The sequence below is a fragment of the Diceros bicornis genome, chromosome 8 (assembly GCF_020826845.1).
Source record: "Diceros bicornis minor isolate mBicDic1 chromosome 8, mDicBic1.mat.cur, whole genome shotgun sequence".
NCBI lineage: Eukaryota > Metazoa > Chordata > Mammalia > Perissodactyla > Rhinocerotidae > Diceros > Diceros bicornis.
Window position 1 is genome coordinate 54439764 of NC_080747.1, and position 7310 is coordinate 54447073.

A 7310-nucleotide genomic window follows, 5' to 3' on the forward strand; every position below is an offset into this window, starting at 1 on the left:
TGATGCCTTTCAGAGTGTTATCAATTCCTGCCTAATGTTACTTTTAAAATTTAACTTCTTTCTGATAATATCTGTAGGTGTACAGTGCCCTCAGCAGTCCTGCAAGGAAAAGGAGTAAATGACAAGGGAGAATTAGGTAATTTTTGTACCTGCCTGCAATATCTTTATAACAATAAAACTTCCCACTGCATCTCTTAAATATATTTCTTTTAGATCACAATGTTAATGCCAATGTCAGTGTTAATCAAAAATACCTTCTGTACTATTTTAGCACCAGCCATGTATATTTTGTTTTTTAAACTGATGTCTGAGATAAATTGGAGTGATCATAAGGGTTTACCTTTTATGCAGAAAATTTCTGTAATCAGACCCTTTACAGAGTTACAGACACTTTATGTAGTTGTCCAGTATAAGGTACTTGGCCTAACTTTCTGTGGAATCTGGGCAAGGGCTGATGCAATCACACTGGCACTTTCTTCTATCATGTTTATGACCATTGACCCCAGAGTAAACACCACAATACCATTTTCTCCAGAGCTCTGGGCAAACTCTTCCATTTCTTGTGGAGAAAGATTTGTCCCATATAAAAGAGCAGCAGCATAACAACTTATTGAAAGGATTGCTATAAGTAAGTAAAAAAAGAAAATCACGTATTATCAGGAACTACTAGAATTGTGGCTGCTTTTTTCAATCATGTTAAAATATGCCTAACATAAAACTTATGATCTTAACCATTTCTAAGTGTACAGTCCAATAATGTTGAGTATATTCACTTTGTTGTGTAACCAATCTCCAGAAATGTTTCATCTTCAATACTGGATCTAGACCCATTACACAATAATTTCCCACTTTCCTCTTTGCCAGTCCCTGGCAACCATCATTCTACTTTATGTTTCTGTGAATTTGAGCAGTCTAGCTATCTCTTATAAGTGGAATCATACAGTATTTGTCATTTTGTGATAGCCCCATTTCACTCAGCACAATGTCCCAAAGTTCATCCATGTTGTAGCAGTTGTTAGAACTTCCTTCCATTTTAAGACTGAAGAATATTCCACTATGTGCAAATACCATACTTTGTTTGTTGATTCATCCATCAATGGACGCTTGTGTTGCTTCCAGCTTTTGCCTCTTGTGAATAGTGCTTCTATTAGATGGGTGTGCAAATATGTTATCAGGATCATTTCATATCTTTCAGATAAATTCTCAGAAGTGGAATTTCTGGACCAAATGCCGTTCCTATTTTTAATTTTTTCTGGAACCTCCGTTACTTTTTCACCAGTGGCTGTGTTATAACAGACCTAGTCTCTCAGTTCCTATGGGAGGATATAAGTATATGAGATTCATTTTCTTTATTTTGTATATTTTTGCAAGAGTGTGTGTGTGTATTTGTATGTGTTTAAGACAAAAATTGAATAGACACAGTACACAGTAGTGAGGAGATACTCACTTAGACAATATTATACCCAGACTATCCATTTACACTGTTGTTAATTACTAATACAGATTCTTAGAAGGAGGTCACACAGCAGGATATTAACTCACCTTTAATTTTTTATCATTGTACTTCTACTAAATAACTTAGGTTTATTTTAGGCAGGTTTTCTGGAGAATTATTTTAGTTTCATCATTAGTGTTTTATTTCTCTTACTGTGAGTACTATGAAAAGTCTAATTACAGTCGGAATGACTTGTATCATTTTTCTCTCAGCTCTATAATAACTTATACCTCACTTTAACCTTTGCCAGAATTTCCCAAGTTCTCCCTCTCAATCACTCTTTAAAGGTGCGGGGTTGACAGTTACTGTCATTCATGAGTCTGATAATACTGTTTGGAATACTGAATTACCATGACAGTGCCCTACGATTCCTTTTTGTAGTCCACAAATATGCTTATATAATTACTTATTTGAGTGACTACTTTTCTTATTTCTATATGATAGCTTTTGCCTTGAAATCATATTGTATAAACTGATGTCCCAGAAGAAGTACTATGTGTTAGTGGCTATGAGGGGCCCTTACCCTCACCTCACTGAGTCCCCCAGGGAGCACCTGCACCACAGCGGGAGAGGTACCGCAGAGTTTTCTGCAGCAGAGATCTGGTCACACTCTTGAGCAGCTCATGTCAAACTATATAGAGCTTCTGGTGAAGTTGTGCTCACATGGTGTTTTCTCAGAATTATTCTTACTTGTGGCCCCTGATCCTTGCTAGTTTTCAAAATTTATTACTTTCTATACTAGACAAATTCCTCATTGTTTAATGTACTTCTTACCCCGGAAAAAATGTAAGGAGCCAAAAGTTTCCTGGATATCTGGTGAAAATTTCATAGTCATCTTTGTTTTTTTTTCAGTCCTTTAGTTGTAAATTGATTATTTGTTTTTCCTCCCTGGAAAATAATGACCCAACCCCTCCAACAGAAAAACTTTACTGTCTTATCCCGATCATTGTTTAAATCTTCAATTTTTTTAAAATTAGGATTTAATTGACATGTAAGATTGTGAACTAACCCTTTCAATATAAAAAGCCTACCTTCTCATCGTAATCATTGTTTAAAGATCCTTTTTTAAAAATTGAGACATAATTGATATGTAAGATTGTGTAAGTTTAAGATATCCAATGTGTTGTTTTGATACATTTATATATTGCAATATAATTACCCCAGTAGTATTTTTTAGCACCTCTATCAGGTCACATAATTACTTTTTGCTTTTTTTGTGGTGAAAACATTCAAGTCTTGTCTCCAGAAACTTTCAAGCATATAATAGGGTATTCCTGACTATAATTACTAAGTTGTGCATTATATCTCCAGAACTTATTCATCTTCAAGTTGCAAGTCTGTACCCTTTGACTAACATCTTCTCAATCCCCTCACCCCACCAAACCATGTAGCTGCTTTTCTACTCTCTATTTTTATGAATTTGGCTTTTTAAGATTCCACATATAGGTGATATCATACATTATTTTTCTTTCTCAGTCTGACAGCTCACTTAGCATAATGCCTTCACGATCCATTTATGTTGTCCTAAAAGACAGGATTTCCTTCTCTATCATGGATGAAAAATATTCCATTGTGTTTGTGTGTGTATCATACCTTCTTCACTCACGCATCCATTGACAGACACTTACATTTTTTCCGTATAATGGCTATTGTGAATAATGCTGCAATAAACATGGTATTGTGGATATATTTTTGGTATGCTGTTTTTCTTACCTTTGGATATGTACTCAGAAGTGGGATTGCTGGATCACACAGTAGTTCTATTTTTAATTTCTTGAAGTACCTCCATACTGTTTTCCATAGTGGCTGCACCAATTAACATTCCCACCAGCAGTGCACGAGGGTTCTGTGTTTTCTTGTAGATTGTTGAGTTTCCTTAAAACAGCTATTTTGAATTCTTTATCAGGTAAATCATGTATCTCCATGTCTATGTATTTGATTACTGGAAGATTAATATGAACTTTCAGTGAACCCATGTTTCCTTGATTGTTTATGTTCTTTGGAGTTTTGTGTTGGTTGTTTTGCATTTGAAGTAGCAGTCACTTATTTCAATCTGCTAACTGCCTTCAGGGTAGAAATGCCTTTGTCAGCCCTGCTACAGATGAAGATTTCTCAGACCTTGTAGGAATACAACTGCTTCACTCTTCTTGCTCTCTCTTGTGGCAGAATTCTTAAGCCTGTATGTCTTATTTCCATCCTACAGCACAGGCCAGAGGCTGATAGCTTCCCTTTTGCTTTCCTGGAGGTGTCGCTGTAGCTCAAGTTTGTGGTTTCTCTCCTGCCCCAGACCTTTGCTGCTTTCTGCTCATGCTCCCTAGCCTTCTATCAAATTTCCCTCTTGCGACTGTCCTTGGCAGCATGTACAGGGAGCTGGCTGCAGAGAGGATCTGGAATTCAGTGCTCTGTGGGTGCCCACAGGTCAGCTGAGGTATCTGCAGGAGATGTTTCCTTCGTGGTTTGTGGTCAGGCTTCCTGATGGAATCCAGAATGCAATAAGCTGGAACTAAGTTTGTGTAATTTCCTCAGAGAATCTTATATGCCACTCTCCTGATCTGCTCCCTCCCACCAGTCACTGGGCTCCTAATTTAATACTCTGGATGCTGTGAGAGAGAAATGAGTCTTTGAAAGCATCCTGCAAAGCTGCAGAGGCTGGGCAATCACTCACCTGCTCTTCTTTTCCCCTGTTGGAGAAATCCTGGACCTTCTCTTAGCACTAAACTGTGCTGCTTTAGGGAGAGGGGTGATGCTGGCAAAGTCAAGCTGTTCCTCTTACCCACTCAAACGCATCCAAACGCATATAATTAGCACTCCAACCAAATGCTAGAACTTCTCTGGAAATTTGAACTTCCACAAACGCTCTGTAATCTATATGTGACTCTCCAAAGCAGTGTTCTGTAGGTGCTCCTGGACTGTGGCTATGAGAAGCTGGAACCAACTCACAATCCCCTGTAGGTACCACAGACAGTGCCTCTCTGCCTATTAACAGAAGCAAAGGTGGGCGAGACATCTCCCGGGTCCCTTGGCTATGGTGTTGGATCCCAAAACTCCTACTAAGGCACTTTTGTTCATGGGTAGATGCCAAAGTTTTGCTTTTGAAGTGGGGGGGATAAACACAAGGAATATCTCATGCCACCAAATTGCTGCTGTCACTCCTGAGGTGCTATGATCCATCCCCATAGGATGTTCTCTAGCATTATAGTAGCTTTAAATTTTGTCCTTATTATAATACTTTTCACCCAATTTTTATTACTTGCTTATATTCTATCTTTCAAAGTAGCATGTCTGGTGTGTTGAGGCAAAAACTGTGTCTACTCTGCTTCTCTGCTTATCCGGCACTTATCCCTGGACTATGCCAGTTATTTTAAAGCTGTTCTCTGAATGAATGGATGATACTTTCTTATGTGTTGAATAATGAGGCCTTAATGAGGCCTATTCCCGAAGTCTCCCACGTATAGTACTTTATTCTGTAACGATAATGAAAATCAGATTCTTGTAATAGTTTAGAAACACATGAGTTTCTAATTGGCACATCACTTTACCCAGCTTCCCATATCTCTCTCATGGTGAGTCAAACATTCTAAAGGAAGAACGAGAATCATTACTATTGAAAATGCAAAATAAACAAAGCAAAAAACAGCAGGAATAGGTTATCTGAGGCAGGGTTAGGCAGGTTTGCAGTGGAGTTCTCCAAGAAATTCAAAATGTGGTGAGTGGTTGAGGAAATTCAAAATCCCAATAGATTCGAATGAGCCACATTTCAGGTTTCCTCATTAACTCAGATAATGTAGTGGGTCTTCCTGAAGGGAAAAAGTCAAACAAAAGGTAGAGGAAACTAGAATATTGTAATGTGATTATACCATGTAATTTTCTGAAAGGAGCTTGGGACAACATAGCCAAAGATGTTTAAGAGTGTCTGTGGTTTGAAAATACAAATATGTGTGTAAGCACATATGTATATATACACACATACGTGTTTTATATGTATGTTGCTCATGAATATATAAAACATAAATTGTAAGAGACTTTCATCTCTAACATCACATCACTACATTCACAATCATAAAAACTCATTAAACGTAAGCCACTACAGAATTAAACACACATTTGTTTATTCTATAAGTTTCAAAACTAACAAATGCAAACATAAACAACTATTTCATCTGCTCAGTCAATTAGTCCTACCATACTTGTGGAAACATCTCTCCCTAGAATACTAGTCTCGTTTCTACAATTTAGCAAGCTATATACTGGATCCTAGATTTTCCACGTAAACTGTGAGGTTTTTGAGTATATGGCTATTCCTGCATTCGGTTCATGTTAGAAGCTTAATAATATTTTCTTATTAAATAAAAATATTTGCAAATAATAGCTGGAAATTTTTCATAACTATGATAATGAATATGATCACTCAATTTTGGGTCATTTTGTCTTTAATGAAGAGACAGTTTTCAAAAAACACAGTTTAATAACTTATATATCTACCTTCAACAAAATTTTAGGTCTGTATACAGATGATTTCTAAGTACTTAGTGAAGGAATGTGAAATTTTTAGAAATCTCCAATTATAGCTTCCAGAATCTGGGATAGAGCCACTGTGTCTCTCTATTGTGAAGGAATTCTTCAAAGAATATGACAAAAAAGTTTAATATTTAAATGAAACTAAACCCTACAAGAGGAAACAATTCCTCAATGACCCTATAATTTAAGATTTCCATAATTATCAATTCGAGATCATTTTATAATTTCATTTCATAATTTCACTCATAAAAGACATATTTCTCTGACTTTATGTTTATACAAACTCACCTTCCAAGACACTAGGAGAGTTAGGACTTAAAGTTACCATAAAAGCATGACTTACCTAGTACCTGATTGTAAAACTGATCTCACTTCATCTCTTTAAATGCTTGGAACCAAAGTCAAATAAAGCACATATATGATATTTTTTATCTTCTCCATGAATGTCCTTTGATCACTTAATTCTGACATAACAACAAGTACATAGGATAGAGGGAATGGAAGTAAGTCCTCTACTATGCTTTTCAATTGTGTAGCCAGCAGAGAAGCAGAGACTGTACACTAAAGGTATTTTCAGTAGCTCAGCCCTCAGCTCCCCACAGGGTCTAACAGCATCTGCAAGAATGACGTCAAACCTTGATTCTTGTAGTTTTGTTATAAGTTTCTTGTTCAAAACTACATCTTTACAGAGCTTTTCAATATAATCAGAATATTCCCAAAAGATTTCTTGCATTAGTTAAAAATATGCCCAAAATGTAACTTTTGGCAGATCATATGTCCATTTGTCAATCACTTTTCTGAAAAATACCTCAAAATGATGTTTTGTTAAAGATGTAGGATAAATCTCAAATTTAATAGCACATGGTTTGTTGAGATCAACAAAAGTGGAAGCTAAGATGTGAGAACAATCACTTAATGATGTCTCTGGACGAGTTCATCCAGGATTGTCTTCATATTGATCCAATGGCTATATTCTGTAGGTCACACCAGCACCTTTCCACCACTCCCAGAGCTAAAGTAACAACCTAGCTAGAGCAGCAGGAAAACTAAAATCCATTTCATAGACATCCTTGTGGAGTGCAATGCTTCTTTTCAAATTGCTGATCCCTTCTACTGTTGCTCATGCTTCTATCCCAGAAGAAATCAATCAAGAAGTGAATATATAACTCAACCACCTCAAAGTAAATACGTTATATGAAAAGTCAGAGCATTTTTTTGGCAAGTTGAAAAAACAAAATGTAGATGATCTCATTTTTATACTAATGTGTTTAATGTCTGCAAGGGCTATAATCCAGCT

General features: G+C 36.5%; 1 pseudogene; it reads right to left on the reverse strand.

The window, feature by feature from the left end:
* Positions 1 to 392: 392 nt before the first annotated feature.
* Positions 393 to 7081, reverse strand: LOC131409244 (UDP-glucuronosyltransferase 2B17-like; annotated as a pseudogene).
* Positions 7082 to 7310: the final 229 nt, after the last annotated feature.